The sequence below is a fragment of the Channa argus genome, unplaced genomic scaffold, assembly GCF_033026475.1.
Source record: "Channa argus isolate prfri unplaced genomic scaffold, Channa argus male v1.0 Contig009, whole genome shotgun sequence".
In the NCBI taxonomy this organism is placed as follows: Eukaryota; Metazoa; Chordata; class Actinopteri; order Anabantiformes; family Channidae; genus Channa; species Channa argus.
Genome location: NW_027125228.1, coordinates 1,164,885 through 1,191,858, shown reverse-complemented (window position 1 = coordinate 1,191,858; position 26,974 = coordinate 1,164,885). Strand labels below are relative to the sequence as shown.

Sequence of the window (26,974 nt, the reverse complement as noted above, 5' to 3'; positions counted from 1 at the left end):
GGATTGAGATGTTCCAACAGAATGATATTTATTTTAAACGAAAGAAAGTGTCAAACAAAACATGATACTACAACTCAGGGCGAACCAAGGCCAACATAATAAACAAAATAAGCCATTTCCCACAGAAAGTGCTAGCTAGCCTGATAGAAATAAACAAACCAAAAGATAGTCGCTAACCCTAACTCCCTAATGTGAAAACAAGAGAAAACAATCAAAAGAAAATGGCAGTCCACCCCTACAGATTTAATACTATTTACAAAATATCCAATTTATAAACAAAACCACGGCACAAAACCTGACAATTCAAAAATGCTAAATAAGATTTGGAAACCAAGAACAGCAAACAGTTGCTGCTGCCAGAAAGAGCCTCGCTAGCTGTTGGGAACCGTACTTTTAAAACTCCAGGAAGTGTAGGATGGACCAATCAGCTTCCTGTACTTCCCCCAAATCCGGCCAATCAGGCAGGGCACCTATAAGAACAAGAAAATAAAAACAACACATATGGCCAGGACCGTAACATGGTCTACTAGTAATGAAGCACGATGGTTGACAAACCAATAAAGTAGCAAAACAGCAATGAAAGAACAAAATTTGATGAAAATATAGAACAATTTCTATGAATAAATAGGCAGTAACACCAGCTTGAGCTGCCCGTAAACCCAAGCAAAAAAGCTTACAGCACCTGGTATTCCCAGGCGGTCTTCCTACCAAGTACTAACCAGGCCCGGCCCTATTTGGCTGCCGAGATCGGACGAGATCGGGCGCTTAGAGAGCGGTGTGGCCGTAACATGCATTTGACATCATCAACAGCTCTTAAAAACGCTAGAGAAGCAGAATGCATGACACTTGCTAAGAAGAAGATAAATGTGGCAAAGTACAAACTACTATAACTGTACTGGTCTGTTACGCCCCTTTCTAGGGGGTCAGGGTGCAACATACAAAGATAAATTAGCATGTTCCCTCTCCGATCCCCAAACCAAAATCCAGGATCGAGATGTTCCAACAGAATGATATTTATTTTAAACGAAAGAAAGTGTCAAACAAAACATGACACTACAACTCAGGGCGAACCAAGGCCAACATAATAAACAAAATAAGCCATTTCCCACAGAAAGTGCTAGCTAGCCTGATAGAAAAAAACAAACCAAAAGACAGTCGCTAACCCTAACTCCCTAATGTGAAAACAGTCCAAAGAAAATGGCAGTTCACCCCTACAGATTTAATACTATTTACAAAATATACAATTTATAAACAAAACCACGGCACAAAACCTAACAATGCAAAAATGCTAAATAAGATTTGGAAACCAAGAACAGCAAACAGGTGCTGCTGCCAGAAAGTGCCTCGCTAGCTGTTGGGAACCGTACATTTAAAACTCCAGGAAGTGTAGGATGGACCAATCAGCATCCTGTACTTCCCCCAAATCCGGCCAATCAGGCAGGACACCTATAAGAACAAGAAAATAAAAACAACACATATGGCCAGGACCGTAACATGGTCTACTAGTAATGAAGCACGATGGTTGACAAACCAATAAAGTAGCAAAACAGCAATGAAAGAACAAAATTTGATGAAAATATAGAACAATTTCTATGAATAAATAGGCAGTAACACCAGCTTGAGCTGCCCGTAAACCCAAGCAAAAAAGCTTACAGCACCTGGTATTCCCAGGCGGTCTTCCTACCAAGTACTAACCAGGCCCGGCCCTATTTGGCTGCCGAGATCGGACGAGATCGGGCGCTTAGAGAGCGGTGTGGCCGTAACATGCATTTGATATCATCAACAGCTCTTAAAAACGCTGGAGAAGCAGAATGCATGACACTTGCTAAGAAGAAGATAAATGTGTCAAAGTACAAAGTACTATAACTGTACTGGTCTGTTACGCCCCTTTCTAGGGGGTCAGGGTGCAACATACAAAGATAAATTAGCATGTTCCCTCTCCGATCCCCAAACCAAAATCCAGGATCGAGATGTTCCAACAGAATGATATTTATTTTAAACGAAAGAAAGTGTCAAACAAAACATGACACTACAACTCAGGGCGAACCAAGGCCAACATAATAAACAAAATAAGCCATTTCCCACAGAAAGTGCTAGCTAGCCTGATAGAAATAAACAAACCAAAAGACAGTCGCTAACCCTAACTCCCTAATGTGAAAACAGTCCAAAGAAAATGGCAGTTCACCCCTACAGATTTAATACTATTTACAAAATATACAATTTATAAACAAAACCACGGCACAAAACCTAACAATTCAAAAATGCTAAATAAGGTTTGGAAACCAAGAACAGCAAACAGGTGCTGATGCCAGAAAGAGCCTCGCTAGCTGTTGGGAACCGTACTTTTAAAACTCCAGGAAGTGTAGGATGGACCAATCATCTTCCTGTACTGCCCCCCAATCCGGCCAATCAGGCAGGGCACCTATAAGAACAAGAAAATAAAAACAACACATATGGCCAGGACCGTAACATGGTCTACTAGTAATGAAGCACGATGGTTGGCAAACCAATAAAGTAGCAAAACAGCAATGAAAGAACAAAATTTGATGAAAATATAGAACAATTTCTATGAATAAATAGGCAGTAACACCAGCTTGAGCTGCCCGTAAACCCAAGCAAAAAAGCTTACAGCACCTAGTATTCCCAGGCGGTCTTCCTACCAAGTACTAACCAGGCCCGGCCCTATTTGGCTGCCGAGATCGGACGAGATCGGGCGCTTAGAGAGCGGTGTGGCCGTAACATGCATTTGACATCATCAACAGCTCTTAAAAACGCTAGAGAAGCAGAATGCATGACACTTGCTAAGAAGAAGATAAATGTGGCAAAGTACAAAGTACTATAACTGTACTGGTCTGTTACGCCCCTGTCTAGGGGGTCAGGGTGAAACATACAAAGATAAATTTGCATGTTCCCTCTCCGATCCCCAAACCAAAATCCAGGATTGAGATGTTCCAACAGAATGATATTTATTTTAAACGAAAGAAAGTGTCAAACAAAACATGACACTACAACTCAGGGCGAACCAAGGCCAACATAATAAACAAAATAAGCCATTTCCCACAGAAAGTGCTAGCTAGCCTGATAGAAATAAACAAACCAAAAGATAGTCGCTAACCCTAACTCCCTAATGTGAAAACAAGAGAAAACAATCAAAAGAAAATGGCAGTCCACCCCTACAGATTTAATACTATTTACAAAATATACAATTTATAAACAAAACCACGGCACAAAACCTAACAATTCAAAAATGCTAAATAAGATTTGGAAACCAAGAACAGCAAACAGGTGCTGCTGCCAGAAAGAGCCTCGCTAGCTGTTGGGAACCGTACATTTAAAACTCCAGGAAGTGTAGGATGGACCAATCAGCTTCCTGTACTTCCCCCAAATCCGGCCAATCAGGCACGGCACCTATAAGAACAAGAAAATAAAAACAACACATATGGCCAGGACCGTAACATGGTCTACTAGTAATGAAGCACGATGGTTGACAAACCAATAAAGTAGCAAAACAGCAATGAAAGAACAAAATTTGATGAAAATATAGAACAATTTCTATGAATAAATAGGCAGTAACACCAGCTTGTGCTGCCCGTAAACCCAAGCAAAGAAGCTTACAGCACCTGGTATTCCCAGGCGGTCTTCCTACCAAGTACTAACAAGGCCCGGCCCTATTTGGCTGCCGAGATCGGACGGGATCGGGCGCTTAGAGAGCAGTGTGGCCATAAGCTGCATTTGACATCATCAACAGCTCTCAAAAACGCTGGAGAAGCAGAATGCATGACACTTGCTAAGAAGAAGATAAATGTGGCAAAGTACAAAGTACTATAACTGTACTGGTCTGTTACGCCCCTGTCTAGGGGGTCAGGGTGCAACATACAAAGATAAATTAGCATGTTCCCTCTCCGATCCCCAAACCAAAATCCAGGATCGAGATGTTCCAACAGAATGATATTTATTTTAAACGAAAGAAAGTGTCAAACAAAACATGACACTACAACTCAGGGCGAACCAAGGCCAACATAATAAACAAAATAAGCCATTTCCCACAGAAAGTGCTAGCTAGCCTGATAGAAATAAACAAACCAAAAGACAGTCGCTAACCCTAACTCCCTAATGTGAAAACAGTCCAAAGAAAATGGTAGTTCACCCCTACAGATTTAATACTATTTACAAAATATACAATTTATAAACAAAACCACGGCACAAAACCTAACAATTCAGAAATACTAAATAAGGTTTGGAAACAAAGAACAGCAAACAGGTGCTGATGCCAGAAAGAGCCTCGCTAGCTGTTGGGAACCGTACTTTTAAAACTCCAGGAAGTGTAGGATGGACCACTCAGCTTCCGGTACTGCCCCCCAATCCGGCCAATCAGGCAGGGCACCTATAAGAACAAGAAAATAAAAACAACACATATGGCCAGGACCGTAACATGGTCTATTAGTAATGAAGCACGATGGTTGACAAACCAATAAAGTAGCAAAACAGCAATGAAAGAACAAAATTTGATGAAAATATAGAACAATTTCTATGAATAAATAGGCAGTAACACCAGCTTGTGCTGCCCGTAAACCCAAGCAAAAAAGCTTACAGCACCTGGTATTCCCAGGCGGTCTTCCTACCAAGTACTAACCAGGCCCGGCTCTATTTGGCTGCCGAGATCGGACGAGATCGGGCACTTAGAGAGCGGTGTGGCCGTAAGCTGCATTTGACATCATCAACAGCTCTTAAAAACGCTGGAGAAGCAGAATGCATGACACTTGCTAAGAAGAAGATAAATGTGGCAAAGTACAAAGTACTATAACTGTACTGGTCTGTTACGCCCCTGTCTAGGGGGTCAGGGTGCCACATACAAAGATAAATTAGCATGTTCCCTCTCCGATCCCCAAACCAAAATCCAGGATCGAGATGTTCCAACAGAATGATATTTATTTTAAACGAAAGAAAGTGTCAAACAAAACATGACACTACAACTCAGGGCGAACCAAGGCCAACATAATAAACAAAATAAGCCATTTCCCACAGAAAGTGCTAGCTAGCCTGATAGAAATAAACAAACCAAAAGACAGTCGCTAACCCTAACTCCCTAATGTGAAAACAGTCCAAAGAAAATGGCAGTTCACCCCTACAGATTTAATACTATTTACAAAATATACAATTTATAAACAAAACCACGGCACAAAACCTAACAATTCAAAAATGCTAAATAAGGTTTGGAAACCAAGAACAGCAAACAGGTGCTGATGCCAGAAAGAGCCTCGCTAGCTGTTGGGAACCGTACTTTTAAAACTCCAGGAAGTGTAGGATGGACCAATCAGCTTCCTGTACTGCCCCCCAATCCGGCCAATCAGGCAGGGCACCTATAAGAACAAGAAAATAAAAACAACACATATGGCCAGGACCGTAACATGGTCTATTAGTAATGAAGCACGATGGTTGACAAACCAATCAAGTAGCAAAACAGCAATGAAAGAACAAAATTTGATGAAAATATAGAACAATTTCTATGAATAAATAGGCAGTAACACCAGCTTGTGCTGCCCGTAAACCCAAGCAAAGAAGCTTACAGCACGTGGTATTCCCAGGCGGTCTTCCTACCAAGTACTAACAAGGCCCGGCCCTATTTGGCTGCCGAGATCGGACGGGATCGGGCGCTTAGAGAGCAGTGTGGCCGTAAGCTGCATTTGACATCATCAACAGCTCTCAAAAACGCTGGAGAAGCAGAATGCATGACCCTTGCTAAGAAGAAGATAAATGTGGCAAAGTACAAAGTACTATAACTGTACTGGTCTGTTACGCCTCTGTCTAGGGGGTCAGGGTGCAACATACAAAGATAAATTAGCATGTTCCCTCTCCGATCCCCAAACCAAAATCCAGGATCGAGATGTTCCAACAGAATGATATTTATTTTAAACGAAAGAAAGTGTCAAACAAAACATGACACTACAACTCAGGGCGAACCAAGGCCAACATAATAAACAAAATAAGCCATTTCCCACAGAAAGTGCTAGCTAGCCTGATAGAAATAAACAAACCAAAAGACAGTCGCTAACCCTAACTCCCTAATGTGAAAACAGTCCAAAGAAAATGGTAGTTCACCCCTACAGATTTAATACTATTTACAAAATATACAATTTATAAACAAAACCACGGCACAAAACCTAACAATTCAGAAATACTAAATAAGGTTTGGAAACCAAGAACAGCAAACAGGTGCTGATGCCAGAAAGAGCCTCGCTAGCTGTTGGGAACCGTACTTTTAAAACTCCAGGAAGTGTAGGATGGACCACTCAGCTTCCGGTACTGCCCCCCAATCCGGCCAATCAGGCAGGGCACCTATAAGAACAAGAAAATAAAAACAACACATATGGCCAGGACCGTAACATGGTCTACTAGTAATGAAGCACGATGGTTGGCAAACCAATAAAGTAGCAAAACAGCAATGAAAGAACAAAATTTGATGAAAATATAGAACAATTTCTACGAATAAATAGGCAGTAACACCAGCTTGTGCTGCCCGTAAACCCAAGCAAAAAAGCTTACAGCACCTGGTATTCCCAGGCGGTCTTCCTACCAAGTACTAACCAGGCCCGGCTCTATTTGGCTGCCGAGATCGGACGAGATCGGGCGCTTAGAGAGCGGTGTGGCCGTAAGCTGCATTTGACATCATCAACAGCTCTTAAAAACGCTGGAGAAGCAGAATGCATGACACTTGCTAAGAAGAAGATAAATGTGGCAAAGTACAAAGTACTATAACTGTACTGGTCTGTTACGCCCCTGTCTAGGGGGTCAGGGTGCCACATACAAAGATAAATTAGCATGTTCCCTCTCCGATCCCCAAACCAAAATCCAGGATCGAGATGTTCCAACAGAATGATATTTATTTTAAACGAAAGAAAGTGTCAAACAAAACATGACACTACAACTCAGGGCGAACCAAGGCCAACATAATAAACAAAATAAGCCATTTCCCACAGAGAGTGCTAGCTAGCCTGATAGAAATAAACAAACCAAAAGACAGTCGCTAACCCTAACTCCCTAATGTGAAAACAGTCCAAAGAAAATGGCAGTTCACCCCTACAGATTTAATACTATTTACAAAATATACAATTTATAAACAAAACCACGGCACAAAACCTAACAATTCAAAAATGCTAAATAAGGTTTGGAAACCAAGAACAGCAAACAGGTGCTGATGCCAGAAAGAGCCTCGCTAGCTGTTGGGAACCGTACTTTTAAAACTCCAGGAAGTGTAGGATGGACCAATCAGCTTCCTGTACTGCCCCCCAATCCGGCCAATCAGGCAGGGCACCTATAAGAACAAGAAAATAAAAACAACACATATGGCCAGGACCGTAACATGGTCTACTAGTAATGAAGCACGATGGTTGGCAAACCAATAAAGTAGCAAAACAGCAATGAAAGAACAAAATTTGATGAAAATATAGAACAATTTCTACGAATAAATAGGCAGTAACACCAGCTTGTGCTGCCCGTAAACCCAAGCAAAAAAGCTTACAGCACCTGGTATTCCCAGGCGGTCTTCCTACCAAGTACTAACCAGGCCCGGCTCTATTTGGCTGCCGAGATCGGACGAGATCGGGCACTTAGAGAGCGGTGTGGCCGTAAGCTGCATTTGACATCATCAACAGCTCTTAAAAACGCTAGAGAAGCAGAATGCATGACTCTTGCTAAGAATAAGATAAATGTGGCAAAGTACAAAGTACTATAACTGTACTGGTCTGTTACGCCCCTGTCTAGGGGATCAGGGTGAAACATACAAAGATAAATTTGCATGTTCCCTCTCCGATCCCCAAACCAAAATCCAGGATTGAGATGTTCCAACAGAATGATATTTATTTTAAACGAAAGAAAGTGTCAAACAAAACATGACACTACAACTCAGGGCGAACCAAGGCCAACATAATAAACAAAATAAGCCATTTCCCACAGAAAGTGCTAGCTAGCCTGATAGAAATAAACAAACCAAAAGACAGTCGCTAACCCTAACTCCCTAATGTGAAAACAGTCCAAAGAAAATGGTAGTTCACCCCTACAGATTTAATACTATTTACAAAATATACAATTTATAAACAAAACCACGGCACAAAACCTAACAATTCAGAAATACTAAATAAGGTTTGGAAACCAAGAACAGCAAACAGGTGCTGATGCCAGAAAGAGCCTCGCTAGCTGTTGGGAACCGTACTTTTAAAACTCCAGGAAGTGTAGGATGGACCACTCAGCTTCCGGTACTGCCCCCCAATCCGGCCAATCAGGCAGGGCACCTATAAGAACAAGAAAATAAAAACAACACATATGGCCAGGACCGTAACATGGTCTACTAGTAATGAAGCACGATGGTTGGCAAACCAATAAAGTAGCAAAACAGCAATGAAAGAACAAAATTTGATGAAAATATAGAACAATTTCTACGAATAAATAGGCAGTAACACCAGCTTGTGCTGCCCGTAAACCCAAGCAAAAAAGCTTACAGCACCTGGTATTCCCAGGCGGTCTTCCTACCAAGTACTAACCAGGCCCGGCTCTATTTGGCTGCCGAGATCGGACGAGATCGGGCGCTTAGAGAGCGGTGTGGCCGTAAGCTGCATTTGACATCATCAACAGCTCTTAAAAACGCTGGAGAAGCAGAATGCATGACACTTGCTAAGAAGAAGATAAATGTGGCAAAGTACAAAGTACTATAACTGTACTGGTCTGTTACGCCCCTGTCTAGGGGGTCAGGGTGCCACATACAAAGATAAATTAGCATGTTCCCTCTCCGATCCCCAAACCAAAATCCAGGATCGAGATGTTCCAACAGAATGATATTTATTTTAAACGAAAGAAAGTGTCAAACAAAACATGACACTACAACTCAGGGCGAACCAAGGCCAACATAATAAACAAAATAAGCCATTTCCCACAGAGAGTGCTAGCTAGCCTGATAGAAATAAACAAACCAAAAGACAGTCGCTAACCCTAACTCCCTAATGTGAAAACAGTCCAAAGAAAATGGCAGTTCACCCCTACAGATTTAATACTATTTACAAAATATACAATTTATAAACAAAACCACGGCACAAAACCTAACAATTCAAAAATGCTAAATAAGGTTTGGAAACCAAGAACAGCAAACAGGTGCTGATGCCAGAAAGAGCCTCGCTAGCTGTTGGGAACCGTACTTTTAAAACTCCAGGAAGTGTAGGATGGACCAATCAGCTTCCTGTACTGCCCCCCAATCCGGCCAATCAGGCAGGGCACCTATAAGAACAAGAAAATAAAAACAACACATATGGCCAGGACCGTAACATGGTCTACTAGTAATGAAGCACGATGGTTGGCAAACCAATAAAGTAGCAAAACAGCAATGAAAGAACAAAATTTGATGAAAATATAGAACAATTTCTACGAATAAATAGGCAGTAACACCAGCTTGTGCTGCCCGTAAACCCAAGCAAAAAAGCTTACAGCACCTGGTATTCCCAGGCGGTCTTCCTACCAAGTACTAACCAGGCCCGGCTCTATTTGGCTGCCGAGATCGGACGAGATCGGGCACTTAGAGAGCGGTGTGGCCGTAAGCTGCATTTGACATCATCAACAGCTCTTAAAAACGCTAGAGAAGCAGAATGCATGACTCTTGCTAAGAATAAGATAAATGTGGCAAAGTACAAAGTACTATAACTGTACTGGTCTGTTACGCCCCTGTCTAGGGGATCAGGGTGAAACATACAAAGATAAATTTGCATGTTCCCTCTCCGATCCCCAAACCAAAATCCAGGATTGAGATGTTCCAACAGAATGATATTTATTTTAAACGAAAGAAAGTGTCAAACAAAACATGACACTACAACTCAGGGCGAACCAAGGCCAACATAAAAAACAAAATAAGCCATTTCCCACAGAAAGTGCTAGCTAGCCTGATAGAAAGAAACAAACCAAAAGACAGTCGCTAACCCTAACTCCCTAATGTGAAAACAAGAGAAAACAATCAAAAGAAAAATGGCAGTCCACCCCTACAGATTTAATACTATTTACAAAATATACAATTTATAAACAAAACCACGGCACAAAACCTAACAATTCAAAAATGCTAAATAAGGTTTGGAAACCAAGAACAGCAAACAGGTGCTGATGCCAGAAAGAGCCTCGCTAGCTGTTGGGAACCGTACTTTTAAAACTCCAGGAAGTGTAGGATGGACCAATCAGCTTCCTGTACTGCCCCCCAATCCGGCCAATCAGGCAGGGCACCTATAAGAACAAGAAAATAAAAACAACACATATGGCCAGGACCGTAACATGGTCTACTAGTAATGAAGCACGATGGTCGGCAAACCAATAAAGTAGCAAAACAGCAATTAAAGAACAAAATTTGATGAAAATATAGAACAATTTCTATGAATAAATAGGCAGTAACACCAGCTTGTGCTGCCCGAAAACCCAAGCAAAAAAGCTTACAGCACCTGGTATTCCCAGGCGGTCTTCCTACCAAGTACTAACCAGGCCCGGCTCTATTTGGCTGCCGAGATCGGACGAGATCGGGCGTTTAGAGAGCGGTGTGGCCGTAAGCTGCATTTGATATCATCAACAGCTCTTAAAAACGCTGGAGAAGCAGAATGCATGACACTTGCTAAGAAGAAGATAAATGTGGCAAAGTACAAAGTACTATAACTGTACTGGTCTGTTACGCCCCTGTCTAGGGGGTCAGGGTGCAACATACAAAGATAAATTAGCATGTTCCCTCTCCGATCCCCAAACCAAAATCCAGGATCGAGATGTTCCAACAGAATGATATTTATTTTAAACGAAAGAAAGTGTCAAACAAAACATGACACTACAACTCAGGGCGAACCAAGGCCAACATAATAAACAAAATAAGCAATTTCCCACAGAGAGTGCTAGCTAGCCTGATAGAAAGAAACAAACCAAAAGACAGTCGCTAACCCTAACTCCCTAATGTGAAAACAAGAGAAAACAATCAAAAGAAAAATGGCAGTCCACCCCTACAGATTTAATACTATTTACAAAATATACAATTTATAAACAAAACCACGGCACAAAACCTAACAATTCAAAAATGCTAAATAAGGTTTGGAAACCAAGAACAGCAAACAGGTGCTGATGCCAGAAAGAGCCTCGCTAGCTGTTGGGAACCGTACTTTTAAAACTCCAGGAAGTGTAGGATGGACCAATCAGCTTCCTGTACTGCCCCCCAATCCGGCCAATCAGGCAGGGCACCTATAAGAACAAGAAAATAAAAACAACACATATGGCCAGGACCGTAACATGGTCTACTAGTAATGAAGCACGATGGTCGGCAAACCAATAAAGTAGCAAAACAGCAATGAAAGAACAAAATTTGATGAAAATATAGAACAATTTCTACGAATAAATAGGCAGTAACACCAGCTTGTGCTGCCCGTAAACCCAAGCAAAAAAGCTTACAGCACCTGGTATTCCCAGGCGGTCTTCCTACCAAGTACTAACCAGGCCCGGCTCTATTTGGCTGCCGAGATCGGACGAGATCGGGCGTTTAGAGAGCGGTGTGGCCGTAAGCTGCATTTGATATCATCAACAGCTCTTAAAAACGCTGGAGAAGCAGAATGCATGACACTTGCTAAGAAGAAGATAAATGTGGCAAAGTACAAAGTACTATAACTGTACTGGTCTGTTACGCCCCTGTCTAGGGGGTCAGGGTGCAACATACAAAGATAAATTAGCATGTTCCCTCTCCGATCCCCAAACCAAAATCCAGGATCGAGATGTTCCAACAGAATGATATTTATTTTAAACGAAAGAAAGTGTCAAACAAAACATGACACTACAACTCAGGGCGAACCAAGGCCAACATAATAAACAAAATAAGCAATTTCCCACAGAAAGTGCTAGCTAGCCTGATAGAAAGAAACAAACCAAAAGACAGTCGCTAACCCTAACTCCCTAATGTGAAAACAGTTCAAAGAAAATGGCAGTTCACCCCTACAGATTTAATACTATTTACAAAATATACAATTTATAAACAAAACCACGGCACAAAACCTAACGATTCAAAAATGCTAAATAAGATTTGGAAACCAAGAACAGCAAACAGGTGCTGCTGCCAGAAAGAGCCTCGCTAGCTGTTGGGAACCGTACTTTTAAAACTCCAGGAAGTGTAGGATGGACCAATCAGCTTCCTGTACTTCCCCCAAATCCGGCCAATCAGGCAGGGCACCTATAAGAACAAGAAAATAAAAACAACACATATGGCCAGGACCGTAACATGGTCTACTAGTAATGAAGCACGATGGTTGACAAACCAATAAAGTAGCAAAACAGCAATGAAAGAACAAAATTTGATGAAAATATAGAACAATTTCTATGAATAAATAGGCAGTAACACCAGCTTGAGCTGCCCGTAAACCCAAGCAAAAAAAGCTTACAGCACCTGGTATTCCCAGGCGGTCTTCCTACCAAGTACTAACCAGGCCCGGCCCTATTTGGCTGCCGAGATCGGACGAGATCGGGCGCTTAGAGAGCGGTGTGGCCGTAACATGCATTTGACATCATCAACAGCTCTTAAAAACGCTAGAGAAGCAGAATGCATGACACTTGCTAAGAAGAAGATAAATGTGGCAAAGTACAAAGTACTATAACTGTACTGGTCTGTTACGCCCCTGTCTAGGGGGTCAGGGTGAAACATACAAAGATAAATTTGCATGTTCCCTCTCCGATCCTCAAACCAAAATCCAGGATTGAGATGTTCCAACAGAATGATATTTATTTTAAACGAAAGAAAGTGTCAAACAAAACATGATACTACAACTCAGGGCGAACCAAGGCCAACATAATAAACAAAATAAGCCATTTCCCACAGAAAGTGCTAGCTAGCCTGATAGAAATAAACAAACCAAAAGATAGTCGCTAACCCTAACTCCCTAATGTGAAAACAAGAGAAAACAATCAAAAGAAAATGGCAGTCCACCCCTACAGATTTAATACTATTTACAAAATATACAATTTATAAACAAAACCACGGCACAAAACCTAACAATTCAAAAATGCTAAATAAGATTTGGAAACCAAGAACAGCAAACAGTTGCTGCTGCCAGAAAGAGCCTCGCTAGCTGTTGGGAACCGTACTTTTAAAACTCCAGGAAGTGTAGGATGGACCAATCAGCTTCCTGTACTTCCCCCAAATCCGGCCAATCAGGCAGGGCACCTATAAGAACAAGAAAATAAAAACAACACATATGGCCAGGACCGTAACATGGTCTACTAGTAATGAAGCACGATGGTTGACAAACCAATAAAGTAGCAAAACAGCAATGAAAGAACAAAATTTGATGAAAATATAGAACAATTTCTATGAATAAATAGGCAGTAACACCAGCTTGAGCTGCCCGTAAACCCAAGCAAAAAAGCTTACAGCACCTGGTATTCCCAGGCGGTCTTCCTACCAAGTACTAACCAGGCCCGGCCCTATTTGGCTGCCGAGATCGGACGAGATCGGGCGCTTAGAGAGCGGTGTGGCCGTAACAAGCATTTGACATCATCAACAGCTCTTAAAAACGCTAGAGAAGCAGAATGCATGACACTTGCTAAGAAGAAGATAAATGTGGCAAAGTACAAACTACTATAACTGTACTGGTCTGTTACGCCCCTTTCTAGGGGGTCAGGGTGCAACATACAAAGATAAATTAGCATGTTCCCTCTCCGATCCCCAAACCAAAATCCAGGATCGAGATGTTCCAACAGAATGATATTTATTTTAAACGAAAGAAAGTGTCAAACAAAACATGACACTACAACTCAGGGCGAACCAAGGCCAACATAATAAACAAAATAAGCCATTTCCCACAGAAAGTGCTAGCTAGCCTGATAGAAAAAAACAAACCAAAAGACAGTCGCTAACCCTAACTCCCTAATGTGAAAACAGTCCAAAGAAAATGGCAGTTCACCCCTACAGATTTAATACTATTTACAAAATATACAATTTATAAACAAAACCACGGCACAAAACCTAACAATGCAAAAATGCTAAATAAGATTTGGAAACCAAGAACAGCAAACAGGTGCTGCTGCCAGAAAGAGCCTCGCTAGCTGTTGGGAACCGTACATTTAAAACTCCAGGAAGTGTAGGATGGACCAATCAGCATCCTGTACTTCCCCCAAATCCGGCCAATCAGGCAGGGCACCTATAAGAACAAGAAAATAAAAACAACACATATGGCCAGGACCGTAACATGGTCTACTAGTAATGAAGCACGATGGTTGACAAACCAATAAAGTAGCAAAACAGCAATGAAAGAACAAAATTTGATGAAAATATAGAACAATTTCTATGAATAAATAGGCAGTAACACCAGCTTGAGCTGCCCGTAAACCCAAGCAAAAAAGCTTACAGCACCTGGTATTCCCAGGCGGTCTTCCTACCAAGTACTAACCAGGCCCGGCCCTATTTGGCTGCCGAGATCGGACGAGATCGGGCGCTTAGAGAGCGGTGTGGCCGTAACATGCATTTGATATCATCAACAGCTCTTAAAAACGCTGGAGAAGCAGAATGCATGACACTTGCTAAGAAGAAGATAAATGTGTCAAAGTACAAAGTACTATAACTGTACTGGTCTGTTACGCCCCTTTCTAGGGGGTCAGGGTGCAACATACAAAGATAAATTAGCATGTTCCCTCTCCGATCCCCAAACCAAAATCCAGGATCGAGATGTTCCAACAGAATGATATTTATTTTAAACGAAAGAAAGTGTCAAACAAAACATGACACTACAACTCAGGGCGAACCAAGGCCAACATAATAAACAAAATAAGCCATTTCCCACAGAAAGTGCTAGCTAGCCTGATAGAAATAAACAAACCAAAAGACAGTCGCTAACCCTAACTCCCTAATGTGAAAACAGTCCAAAGAAAATGGCAGTTCACCCCTACAGATTTAATACTATTTACAAAATATACAATTTATAAACAAAACCACGGCACAAAACCTAACAATTCAAAAATGCTAAATAAGGTTTGGAAACCAAGAACAGCAAACAGGTGCTGATGCCAGAAAGAGCCTCGCTAGCTGTTGGGAACCGTACTTTTAAAACTCCAGGAAGTGTAGGATGGACCAATCATCTTCCTGTACTGCCCCCCAATCCGGCCAATCAGGCAGGGCACCTATAAGAACAAGAAAATAAAAACAACACATATGGCCAGGACCGTAACATGGTCTACTAGTAATGAAGCACGATGGTTGGCAAACCAATAAAGTAGCAAAACAGCAATGAAAGAACAAAATTTGATGAAAATATAGAACAATTTCTATGAATAAATAGGCAGTAACACCAGCTTGAGCTGCCCGTAAACCCAAGCAAAAAAGCTTACAGCACCTAGTATTCCCAGGCGGTCTTCCTACCAAGTACTAACCAGGCCCGGCCCTATTTGGCTGCCGAGATCGGACGAGATCGGGCGCTTAGAGAGCGGTGTGGCCGTAACATGCATTTGACATCATCAACAGCTCTTAAAAACGCTAGAGAAGCAGAATGCATGACTCTTGCTAAGAATAAGATAAATGTGGCAAAGTACAAAGTACTATAACTGTACTGGTCTGTTACGCCCCTGTCTAGGGGATCAGGGTGAAACATACAAAGATAAATTTGCATGTTCCCTCTCCGATCCCCAAACCAAAATCCAGGATTGAGATGTTCCAACAGAATGATATTTATTTTAAACGAAAGAAAGTGTCAAACAAAACATGACACTACAACTCAGGGCGAACCAAGGCCAACATAATAAACAAAATAAGCCATTTCCCACAGAAAGTGCTAGCTAGCCTGATAGAAAGAAACAAACCAAAAGACAGTCGCTAACCCTAACTCCCTAATGTGAAAACAAGAGAAAACAATCAAAAGAAAAATGGCAGTCCACCCCTACAGATTTAATACTATTTACAAAATATACAATTTATAAACAAAACCACGGCACAAAACCTAACAATTCAAAAATGCTAAATAAGGTTTGGAAACCAAGAACAGCAAACAGGTGCTGATGCCAGAAAGAGCCTCGCTAGCTGTTGGGAACCGTACTTTTAAAACTCCAGGAAGTGTAGGATGGACCAATCAGCTTCCTGTACTGCCCCCCAATCCGGCCAATCAGGCAGGGCACCTATAAGAACAAGAAAATAAAAACAACACATATGGCCAGGACCGTAACATGGTCTACTAGTAATGAAGCACGATGGTCGGCAAACCAATAAAGTAGCAAAACAGCAATTAAAGAACAAAATTTGATGAAAATATAGAACAATTTCTATGAATAAATAGGCAGTAACACCAGCTTGTGCTGCCCGTAAACCCAAGCAAAAAAGCTTACAGCACCTGGTATTCCCAGGCGGTCTTCCTACCAAGTACTAACCAGGCCCGGCTCTATTTGGCTGCCGAGATCGGAGGAGATCGGGCGTTTAGAGAGCGGTGTGGCCGTAAGCTGCATTTGATATCATCAACAGCTCTTAAAAACGCTGGAGAAGCAGAATGCATGACACTTGCTAAGAAGAAGATAAATGTGGCAAAGTACAAAGTACTATAACTGTACTGGTCTGTTACGCCCCTGTCTAGGGGGTCAGGGTGCAACATACAAAGATAAATTAGCATGTTCCCTCTCCGATCCCCAAACCAAAATCCAGGATCGAGATGTTCCAACAGAATGATATTTATTTTAAACGAAAGAAAGTGTCAAACAAAACATGACACTACAACTCAGGGCGAACCAAGGCCAACATAATAAACAAAATAAGCAATTTCCCACAGAAAGTGCTAGCTAGCCTGATAGAAAGAAACAAACCAAAAGACAGTCGCTAACCCTAACTCCCTAATGTGAAAACAGTTCAAAGAAAATGGCAGTTCACCCCTACAGATTTAATACTATTTACAAAATATACAATTTATAAACAAAACCACGGCACAAAACCTAACGATTCAAAAATGCTAAATAAGATTTGGAAACCAAGAACAGCAAACAGGTGCTGCTGCCAGAAAGAGCCTCGCTAGCTGTTGGGAAACGTACTTTTAAAACTCCAGGAAGTGTAGGATGGACCAATCAGCTTCCTGTACTTCCCCCAAATCCGGCCAATCAGGCAGGGCACCTATAAGAACAAGAAAATAAAAACAACACATATGGCCAGGACCGTAACATGGTCTACTAGTAATGAAGCACGATGGTTGACAAACCAATAAAGTAGCAAAACAGCAATGAAAGAACAAAATTTGATGAAAATATAGAACAATTTCTATGAATAAATAGGCAGTAACACCAGCTTGAGCTGCCCGTAAACCCAAGCAAAAAAAGCTTACAGCACCTGGTATTCCCAGGCGGTCTTCCTACCAAGTACTAACCAGGCCCGGCCCTATTTGGCTGCCGAGATCGGACGAGATCGGGCGCTTATTTTTTTTTTTATCTTTTTATTATCAAAAATACACTTTACAAAATAAAAATTAACTATATACAGAGAAACATAAAGAAAAAGAGTAAATTCATTCGTCTTTTTAACAGTAAATCAAACAAATTAAAGCAAAGCAAGCCTCTTCCCCTTTTTTCCACATATTTGTATGCACATATATACATGTATACATACATATATATACATACACACATATATATACATATATACATACACCTACATACACACATACATTCTTAAATATATACGCCCATATACTACAAGGTTAAATAAATTCACCCAAAATCGAAGTGCAATCTACCCTCCCCATCCAGCTCACATAAATCATTCCTTGCCCCCCACCTAGCTATAAACTCATCCTCATCCACTGAAAACAGAATTCTCATGTAATGTGTCACCATATTTTGAAAAAAACCCACCCTGTTTGTCCTTTTCCCCCCATACAAAGCATAATTTCTACCAACATACAACACATGACGTGCTACACTCAATAAAAAATTGATTAAACCAACATTACATCTTTTATCACCTTTTTGTTTCCCAAAGCACCACACCCAGTCCCATGCTTCCCCTTCTAACTTAGGCAGTTTACACTTATTGATTAACAACGTTTTAACCCAGTCCCTGAAATCCCGTGTGACTGTACAGTATAGCATAAAGTGGTTAAAATCTTCATCTTCCACCCTACAGACCGGACAGGTTCTCGCATACGTGCTTTTACTTATCTGGTGAAGGACGACAGAAACCAGCACCCTTCTGTGACGCAGCAGGAAGTTTGAGTTTGTTATTGCAGGGGGAAGCCACTTACTGTGTATATTTGACCAAATTTCAGAGACGGGACGGGTAAGAAAGAGATGAGACCATGCAGTGTTTGCTGTAGGTTCTTGGAATATTTTGTTAATTAAAACCCTATACCAAAATTTTGATTGTAAATCTTGCAGTTTTCTGTTTTTGACGTCACAGGTCAGAGCAAAATCCAGCTCGTCGTCCTCCACCCGATCCTCATCCACTTCCGACAACCACTCTTTCCACTCTTGCGGCATTCGCTCTAATAAATCATCACAAAATCGAACAACTCTAGCCTTTTTTATATTAAACCCTTTCATCCTAATTTTACTAAATACCGCAAGAGGGCTAGGAGCCCCTGTCTGGTCTAAAACATCTTTAATCTGATGTAGCGCCTCAGTCAAGATGCCCCGACCGGCCTTACATCCCTCTCGGCCGCTGAGGCAGGGGTTCCCAAAGATGGGCTGGTTTAACACACTTTGTTTTGATGTAATTACACACTCCAACTGGGGCAGGATTTCCACCCATGCCTCAGCCGCCTCCTGGAAGAGTGGACATGTTCCCACAATAGGCCGGCCGAGTGTGACGCTACATAGATTGTAAAAGCCGCACATACCTCTTTTCAGTACATCATCATACAAATAATCCTCCCATATGTTTTTAGTTTTCTGGCTCAGCATTTTCTTAAACAGTTTTATTCTTAATGACTTCAATTTTGCTTTTAAATTACACAGTTTGAGTCCCCCCTTTTTGTACGGCCCGACCAGTGTCTTATGTGCAATTTTCATTGCTCTCCCCTTCCATAGAAAATCCTCAATAGCGCTGCTCAGGCGTACCAGTACATCACTCGGCAGGTGACAAACCTGCATGGTGTAGACAAGTCTCGGCACAATTACTGCATTTATTACAGTGATTTTCCCTTTTAAACCTAATCCCCTCATTCTCCACAGTGCGAGCCTTGATCTACACCCCGCAACCTGCTCTTCCCAGGATCTACGACTGCTGTCTTCTGGTTGTGAGCCCAAATATACACCAAGTACTTTAACCTCAGGCCCGCCCCTTTTAAAATGCTGGCCTTCCTCCCCAAGAACAGTACCAGGCCCCAGGATCAAACTCGATTTGTCCTTATTTACCCGTGCTCCCGCAGCTTGCTCATATGCATCTAGATGTTGCAAAACCCTTCGCAAACTATCCCCATCCCTGACCATGATGTTAATATCATCTGCATATTGTGCTATTTTGAAATCAGTTCCTCTGGGCGACGTGATCCCAATTATTTGAGAGTCAGATATAATTGACTGTGCTAGAGGTTCTGCCACTATTGCATAGAGCATAGCTGATAGGGGGCACCCCTGTCTCACTGATCTTTCTAAGGGGACGGGATCTGTCACGAAGCCATTGCACTTCACGACACTAGTAGCTCGGCTGTACAGTAACTTCATCCACCCTCGAAAAGTTGGGCCGAACCCAAAAACCCCCAGACACTCGAAGAGAAAATCGTGACTCACTCTGTCAAATGCCTTCTCTAGATCTACATTAAGGTATATACCTCCTGTAGCCATTAAATTCTCCAATGAGAATTTTGTTGACAAAATGCAGTCAGCGATATCCCTCCCCGGAATGCTGTAAGTCTGGGTAGGCCCAACTATCGAGCCAATCACTCCCTTAAGCCTGAACCCTAGCACCTTAGCGAGGATCTTATAGTCAGTATTGAGCAGACTAATTGGCCTATAATTTGCCAGGTCATCTCTGGCGCCTTTGTTTTTATAAACTAGAGTGATCACACCCCTTAAAAAAGACTCCGCGCACCTGTTCTCCTCCTGCATGGCAGAGTATAGCCTGCAGAGGACGGGGGCCAGTATGTTGCTGAAATGTTGGTAAAACTCAGCTGAGAGACCATCCACACCCGGGCTTTTAGATGTATTAAGGCTTCCAATCGCTGCTCTCACTTCTTCAATCTGAATGTCACCATCACACAGAGCCGCATCCTCGTGACTGAGGGAGCAGCCAATTTTTCCTAATACTGTGCCCATTTGTGCTTTTTTAATATGTTGTTTGCTAAACAAATTAGCGTAGTAGTCTTGTATTGCTTGTAAAATATCCACTATATCAGTATGTGTGTTTCCATCAAGGTCTTTTATTTCTGGTATGTATGTTTTTGCCTGTTTCCTTTTTTCCAAACCTAGAAAAAAAGCAGTACAGCGCTCCCCTTTCAACATGTGTTGTGCTTTACTGCGGATCATTGCGCCTCTGCATTTTCTCTCATCTAACCGTCTCAGCTGCTCCCTCAATCCAAGATAGACATCCAAGGGACGGTCACACTCAGCCTCAATAAGCTCAAGCTCCTCTTTTAGATGATGTCTCAGCTCAGCCTCCTCTGTCTTTTCCCTCAGCCTCTTCTCTCTGCTCAGAGCGATACAACGCTTTTTAATTTTAAATTTGGTGCGCTCCCACCACTCAATGATATCCACGACATAATCACTCTCATCACATAGAGCAGAGAGAAAAGACTTCATTTTATCTTTAAAAACTTGATCTTCAAGGAGGGAAGTGTTAAAACACCACAGGCCCCCATTCCTTTGCATACCACCCTCCCCTAGAGTCACCTTTAAACAGGCATGATCACTCCAGGAACAAAAACAATATTTACACTCATTTAATTCTTGCACCAAACTCGACGCCAACAAACACAGGTCAATCCTGGATTGCTTTAGCCTGCCCAATACCACTTGCCTGCGCGAATACGCCCGGGTGCCGGGGTTCAGCACTCTCCACGCATCTATCAAATCACACTCATCCATCCATACAAAAACAGCCGATCTACTAATGTCTTGTTTAAATTTATTATTAACTCCTACGTCCGCCTTAGTCAGAGCAACATTCCAATCTCCTATCACTACCGAGCGATCATCTGTCCACCTTTTGCAGCGCTCAAAGAAACCTCTCCTTTCAGGTTCACTGTTCGGACCGTACAAATTCAGAATTCTATATTTTTTATTATAATGTATTATATCAATAACAATTAGTCTACCCTGTCCATCCTTAAAAATCTCCACAATACTCTCACACACACCCGGCTTTACAAAAATTGCCACTCCAGCAGTTTTGTTTGAGGAGAGGGAGTAAAAGAGCTCCCCTCTCCAAAAAGATTTTATAGTGTCTATTTTGTCCATGGACCACCTACATTCCTGGACACACAAGATGTCGCATGCCATTTCTCCACAGAGTTGCTCTATTTTCCCAATATTTGTTAACCCGTTTAAATTTTGCGATTGAAGCAGCATTATCAAGTAAACACCGATTAAAAAGGTCATTTCCTAAGCTGTTTTTTCCCTTTGCCTCTATTCCCTCCCTCACTCCTCCCTGATTTCTCTTGCTGTGGACGTTTTCTAACCTGCTTTATCTGCTGAACATCCATCTCCGAATCTGACTCTATACTGTCAGCCTGGGGAGCCAGCAGGGCAGCATCCGAGTCTTCCTCTCTAGGGGCGGGTGGTATTCCATTATGAGAGGGGACCTTCTGTGAAGCGAGCCAAGATGGGCTCAGCCAACCCCCTTCAGGGTGACCCGCCCTATCCCCGCTCCACTCTGCCAGCACTTGATCCATACTAGATCCCAACACATCCTCTCTTTCACTCCCATGTTCCTCCCGCACAGGCAGGTCACCGCCCTGCGTCTCCAACACCACCTCATCCTCCTGTTCACTCTCGCTGCCCATATTCAGCTCTGGCTCCTCTACAGGTCTAACCTCACTCCTGTCATCCTCGGAGATGGATTCCCTGCTACCCTCCCCATTCCCTTCATCTATATTTTTACATTGACATTCCTCTGTGGAGCTATGACATTCCATACATCTGTGCATCCTGGCATCACACTCACGTGCATAATGTCCCTGTTTATTACATTTAAAACAGGTGAAATCCGGACAGTCCCTCACGATGTGTCCCGGCTGTAAGCACATCCGACAAACTTTCACTTGATTATTGTGAATTACTCTAAAATACTCCGGACCATTAGCTGTCATGAATTTCGCTGAGTAGGGCAGTGACTGCACAGTTTCATTAAACTTTACCTTCATATATCTTGTACCGTCCGCCACATCAGTCCCGGGCCACATCCTCCTTTTAATAGGCGAGATCGCTCTCACTCCCCACACGTCCAGTTTTTCCATAATTTCCTCGTCCGTTATATACGCCGGCAAATTCAAAAAAGACACCACCAGTTCATCAATTGCTAATGTTTTTACCATTACCACCGCTTTACCAACTTTAAATCCATCCAGTAGCCTTTTCTTTCCAGCTTCACTTTTTACCGTCACCTCATATTTATTCGATCCGGTCTCACGCAGCGCAACTATGCCTCCACACACATCACGTATTGCTCGTAACAGTTCCATCGTTTTCACCTTCTCTTCACCAACCACCTCTGCCAATACAGTCAAATCTTTTTCGTACCTTTTTTCTCTCATTGTCTCCCGTCTTCCGCTCATCTCCGTCTGCATCCTCGCCCGTTCCTCCTGATGTTTTCCATCCACACAAATGCCATCAATCTCCAACCTATTCTGCCGCTGCTCTCCGACCAAATCCACTCCTTTCCCCGTCCTCTTTGCTGAAGTAATCCTCTGCATTGACAAGCCCGGAACTTGCCCGCCATTTCTCTTCTCTCCCTGCTCCACGGCCTGGCGTTTGCTTCCTCCCGCTCCGTACTCTATTTCGGCTGGCATTGCCGTTTCCCCCCGACATCTCATGGTAGGAGCCACAATTTTCACAGCGTCCTCCCTCAATTTACCTCGTCTTTCTCCGCCATTCTCCATTTTACGTAGCTTGGCGAATCGAGTAACACTCGGCAAAAAAACAAAACCAAAATAAAATAAAAAAGAAAAAGGCAAAATGAAAGCGCCCCCGAACGGAGCAAATCCGCCGGGGGGATTAGTAACATAAACAAAATCGAAATCTCTATACTATTTAGTTAAATTACGACAAAAAACACAAGCAAACTGAAAAAGCCCGCCAAAACAGGCTCATGCGCGGGTCCGTCACTGCTCGCTCTAGAGAGAAACCACACCTCTGTCTGCAACCAGGTTTGGGAACCAAAAACAGCAAACAAGCAAACAGGTGCTGCTGCCAGAAAGAGCCTCGCTAGCTGTTGGGAACCGTACTTTTAAAACTCCAGGAAGTGTAGGATGGACCAATCAGCTTCCTGTACTTCCCCCAAATCCGGCCAATCAGGCAGGGCACCTATAAGAACAAGAAAATAAAAACAACACATATGGCCAGGACCGTAACATGGTCTACTAGTAATGAAGCACGATGGTTGACAAACCAATAAAGTAGCAAAACAGCAATGAAAGAACAAAATTTGATGAAAATATAGAACAATTTCTATGAATAAATAGGCAGTAACACCAGCTTGAGCTGCCCGTAAACCCAAGCAAAAAAGCTTACAGCACCTGGTATTCCCAGGCGGTCTTCCTACCAAGTACTAACCAGGCCCGGCCCTATTTGGCTGCCGAGATCGGACGAGATCGGGCGCTTAGAGAGCGGTGTGGCCGTAACATGCATTTGACATCATCAACAGCTCTTAAAAACGCTAGAGAAGCAGAATGCATGACACTTGCTAAGAAGAAGATAAATGTGGCAAAGTACAAACTACTATAACTGTACTGGTCTGTTACGCCCCTTTCTAGGGGGTCAGGGTGCAACATACAAAGATAAATTAGCATGTTCCCTCTCCGATCCCCAAACCAAAATCCAGGATCGAGATGTTCCAACAGAATGATATTTATTTTAAACGAAAGAAAGTGTCAAACAAAACATGACACTACAACTCAGGGCGAAAAAAGGCCAACATAATAAACAAAATAAGCCATTTCCCACAGAAAGTGCTAGCTAGCCTGATAGAAAAAAACAAACCAAAAGACAGTCGCTAACCCTAACTCCCTAATGTGAAAACAGTCCAAAGAAAATGGCAGTTCACCCCTACAGATTTAATACTATTTACAAAATATACAATTTATAAACAAAACCACGGCACAAAACCTAACAATGCAAAAATGCTAAATAAGATTTGGAAACCAAGAACAGCAAACAGGTGCTGCTGCCAGAAAGAGCCTCGCTAGCTGTTGGGAACCGTACATTTAAAACTCCAGGAAGTGTAGGATGGACCAATCAGCATCCTGTACTTCCCCCAAATCCGGCCAATCAGGCAGGGCACCTATAAGAACAAGAAAATAAAAACAACACATATGGCCAGGACCGTAACATGGTCTACTAGTAATGAAGCACGATGGTTGACAAACCAATAAAGTAGCAAAACAGCAATGAAAGAACAAAATTTGATGAAAATATAGAACAATTTCTATGAATAAATAGGCAGTAACACCAGCTTGAGCTGCCCGTAAACCCAAGCAAAAAAGCTTACAGCACCTGGTATTCCCAGGCGGTCTTCCTACCAAGTACTAACCAGGCCCGGCCCTATTTGGCTGCCGAGATCGGACGAGATCGGGCGCTTAGAGAGCGGTGTGGCCGTAACATGCATTTGATATCATCAACAGCTCTTAAAAACGCTGGAGAAGCAGAATGCATGACACTTGCTAAGAAGAAGATAAATGTGTCAAAGTACAAAGTACTATAACTGTACTGGTCTGTTACGCCCCTTTCTAGGGGGTCAGGGTGCAACATACAAAGATAAATTAGCATGTTCCCTCTCCGATCCCCAAACCAAAATCCAGGATCGAGATGTTCCAACAGAATGATATTTATTTTAAACGAAAGAAAGTGTCAAACAAAACATGACACTACAACTCAGGGCGAACCAAGGCCAACATAATAAACAAAATAAGCCATTTCCCACAGAAAGTGCTAGCTAGCCTGATAGAAATAAACAAACCAAAAGACAGTCGCTAACCCTAACTCCCTAATGTGAAAACAGTCCAAAGAAAATGGCAGTTCACCCCTACAGATTTAATACTATTTACAAAATATACAATTTATAAACAAAACCACGGCACAAAACCTAACAATTCAAAAATGCTAAATAAGGTTTGGAAACCAAGAACAGCAAACAGGTGCTGATGCCAGAAAGAGCCTCGCTAGCTGTTGGGAACCGTACTTTTAAAACTCCAGGAAGTGTAGGATGGACCAATCATCTTCCTGTACTGCCCCCCAATCCGGCCAATCAGGCAGGGCACCTATAAGAACAAGAAAATAAAAACAACACATATGGCCAGGACCGTAACATGGTCTACTAGTAATGAAGCACGATGGTTGGCAAACCAATAAAGTAGCAAAACAGCAATGAAAGAACAAAATTTGATGAAAATATAGAACAATTTCTATGAATAAATAGGCAGTAACACCAGCTTGAGCTGCCCGTAAACCCAAGCAAAAAAGCTTACAGCACCTAGTATTCCCAGGCGGTCTTCCTACCAAGTACTAACCAGGCCCGGCCCTATTTGGCTGCCGAGATCGGACGAGATCGGGCGCTTAGAGAGCGGTGTGTCCGTAACATGCATTTGACATCATCAACAGCTCTTAAAAACGCTAGAGAAGCAGAATGCATGACACTTGCTAAGAAGAAGATAAATGTGGCAAAGTACAAAGTACTATAACTGTACTGGTCTGTTACGCCCCTGTCTAGGGGGTCAGGGTGAAACATACAAAGATAAATTTGCATGTTCCCTCTCCGATCCCCAAACCAAAATCCAGGATTGAGATGTTCCAACAGAATGATATTTATTTTAAACGAAAGAAAGTGTCAAACAAAACATGACACTACAACTCAGGGCGAACCAAGGCCAACATAATAAACAAAATAAGCCATTTCCCACAGAAAGTGCTAGCTAGCCTGATAGAAATAAACAAACCAAAAGATAGTCGCTAACCCTAACTCCCTAATGTGAAAACAAGAGAAAACAATCAAAAGAAAATGGCAGTCCACCCCTACAGATTTAATACTATTTACAAAATATACAATTTATAAACAAAACCACGGCACAAAACCTAACAATTCAAAAATGCTAAATAAGATTTGGAAACCAAGAACAGCAAACAGGTGCTGCTGCCAGAAAGAGCCTCGCTAGCTGTTGGGAACCGTACATTTAAAACTCCAGGAAGTGTAGGATGGACCAATCAGCTTCCTGTACTTCCCCCAAATCCGGCCAATCAGGCACGGCACCTATAAGAACAAGAAAATAAAAACAACACATATGGCCAGGACCGTAACATGGTCTACTAGTAATGAAGCACGATGGTTGACAAACCAATAAAGTAGCAAAACAGCAATGAAAGAACAAAATTTGATGAAAATATAGAACAATTTCTATGAATAAATAGGCAGTAACACCAGCTTGTGCTGCCCGTAAACCCAAGCAAAGAAGCTTACAGCACCTGGTATTCCCAGGCGGTCTTCCTACCAAGTACTAACAAGGCCCGGCCCTATTTGGCTGCCGAGATCGGACGGGATCGGGCGCTTAGAGAGCAGTGTGGCCATAAGCTGCATTTGACATCATCAACAGCTCTCAAAAATGCTGGAGAAGCAGAATGCATGACACTTGCTAAGAAGAAGATAAATGTGGCAAAGTACAAAGCACTATAACTGTACTGGTCTGTTACGCCCCTGTCTAGGGGGTCAGGGTGCAACATACAAAGATAAATTAGCATGTTCCCTCTCCGATCCCCAAACCAAAATCCAGGATCGAGATGTTCCAACAGAATGATATTTATTTTAAACGAAAGAAAGTGTCAAACAAAACATGAC

General features: G+C 42.3%; 21 pseudogenes; all 21 read right to left on the bottom strand.

The window, feature by feature from the left end:
* Positions 1 to 670: 670 nt before the first annotated feature.
* Positions 671 to 789, bottom strand: LOC137110549 (5S ribosomal RNA; annotated as a pseudogene).
* Positions 790 to 1,646: 857 nt separating this feature from the next.
* LOC137110548 (5S ribosomal RNA) lies at positions 1,647 to 1,765 on the bottom strand (annotated as a pseudogene).
* Positions 1,766 to 2,622: 857 nt separating this feature from the next.
* LOC137110784 (5S ribosomal RNA) lies at positions 2,623 to 2,741 on the bottom strand (annotated as a pseudogene).
* An 867-nt stretch (positions 2,742 to 3,608) lies between these two features.
* On the bottom strand, positions 3,609 to 3,727 carry LOC137110692 (5S ribosomal RNA; annotated as a pseudogene).
* An 857-nt stretch (positions 3,728 to 4,584) lies between these two features.
* On the bottom strand, positions 4,585 to 4,703 carry LOC137110118 (5S ribosomal RNA; annotated as a pseudogene).
* An 857-nt stretch (positions 4,704 to 5,560) lies between these two features.
* On the bottom strand, positions 5,561 to 5,679 carry LOC137110902 (5S ribosomal RNA; annotated as a pseudogene).
* Positions 5,680 to 6,536: 857 nt separating this feature from the next.
* LOC137111209 (5S ribosomal RNA) lies at positions 6,537 to 6,655 on the bottom strand (annotated as a pseudogene).
* An 857-nt stretch (positions 6,656 to 7,512) lies between these two features.
* On the bottom strand, positions 7,513 to 7,631 carry LOC137110117 (5S ribosomal RNA; annotated as a pseudogene).
* Positions 7,632 to 8,488: 857 nt separating this feature from the next.
* Positions 8,489 to 8,607, bottom strand: LOC137111208 (5S ribosomal RNA; annotated as a pseudogene).
* Positions 8,608 to 9,464: 857 nt separating this feature from the next.
* Positions 9,465 to 9,583, bottom strand: LOC137110116 (5S ribosomal RNA; annotated as a pseudogene).
* An 868-nt stretch (positions 9,584 to 10,451) lies between these two features.
* LOC137111374 (5S ribosomal RNA) lies at positions 10,452 to 10,570 on the bottom strand (annotated as a pseudogene).
* An 868-nt stretch (positions 10,571 to 11,438) lies between these two features.
* Positions 11,439 to 11,557, bottom strand: LOC137111373 (5S ribosomal RNA; annotated as a pseudogene).
* An 858-nt stretch (positions 11,558 to 12,415) lies between these two features.
* Positions 12,416 to 12,534, bottom strand: LOC137110547 (5S ribosomal RNA; annotated as a pseudogene).
* An 867-nt stretch (positions 12,535 to 13,401) lies between these two features.
* LOC137110546 (5S ribosomal RNA) lies at positions 13,402 to 13,520 on the bottom strand (annotated as a pseudogene).
* Positions 13,521 to 14,377: 857 nt separating this feature from the next.
* Positions 14,378 to 14,496, bottom strand: LOC137110544 (5S ribosomal RNA; annotated as a pseudogene).
* Positions 14,497 to 15,353: 857 nt separating this feature from the next.
* On the bottom strand, positions 15,354 to 15,472 carry LOC137110783 (5S ribosomal RNA; annotated as a pseudogene).
* Positions 15,473 to 16,340: 868 nt separating this feature from the next.
* LOC137110169 (5S ribosomal RNA) lies at positions 16,341 to 16,459 on the bottom strand (annotated as a pseudogene).
* A 7,195-nt stretch (positions 16,460 to 23,654) lies between these two features.
* On the bottom strand, positions 23,655 to 23,773 carry LOC137110543 (5S ribosomal RNA; annotated as a pseudogene).
* An 857-nt stretch (positions 23,774 to 24,630) lies between these two features.
* Positions 24,631 to 24,749, bottom strand: LOC137110542 (5S ribosomal RNA; annotated as a pseudogene).
* An 857-nt stretch (positions 24,750 to 25,606) lies between these two features.
* On the bottom strand, positions 25,607 to 25,725 carry LOC137110938 (5S ribosomal RNA; annotated as a pseudogene).
* An 867-nt stretch (positions 25,726 to 26,592) lies between these two features.
* LOC137110691 (5S ribosomal RNA) lies at positions 26,593 to 26,711 on the bottom strand (annotated as a pseudogene).
* Between the last annotated feature and the right edge of the window lie 263 nt (positions 26,712 to 26,974).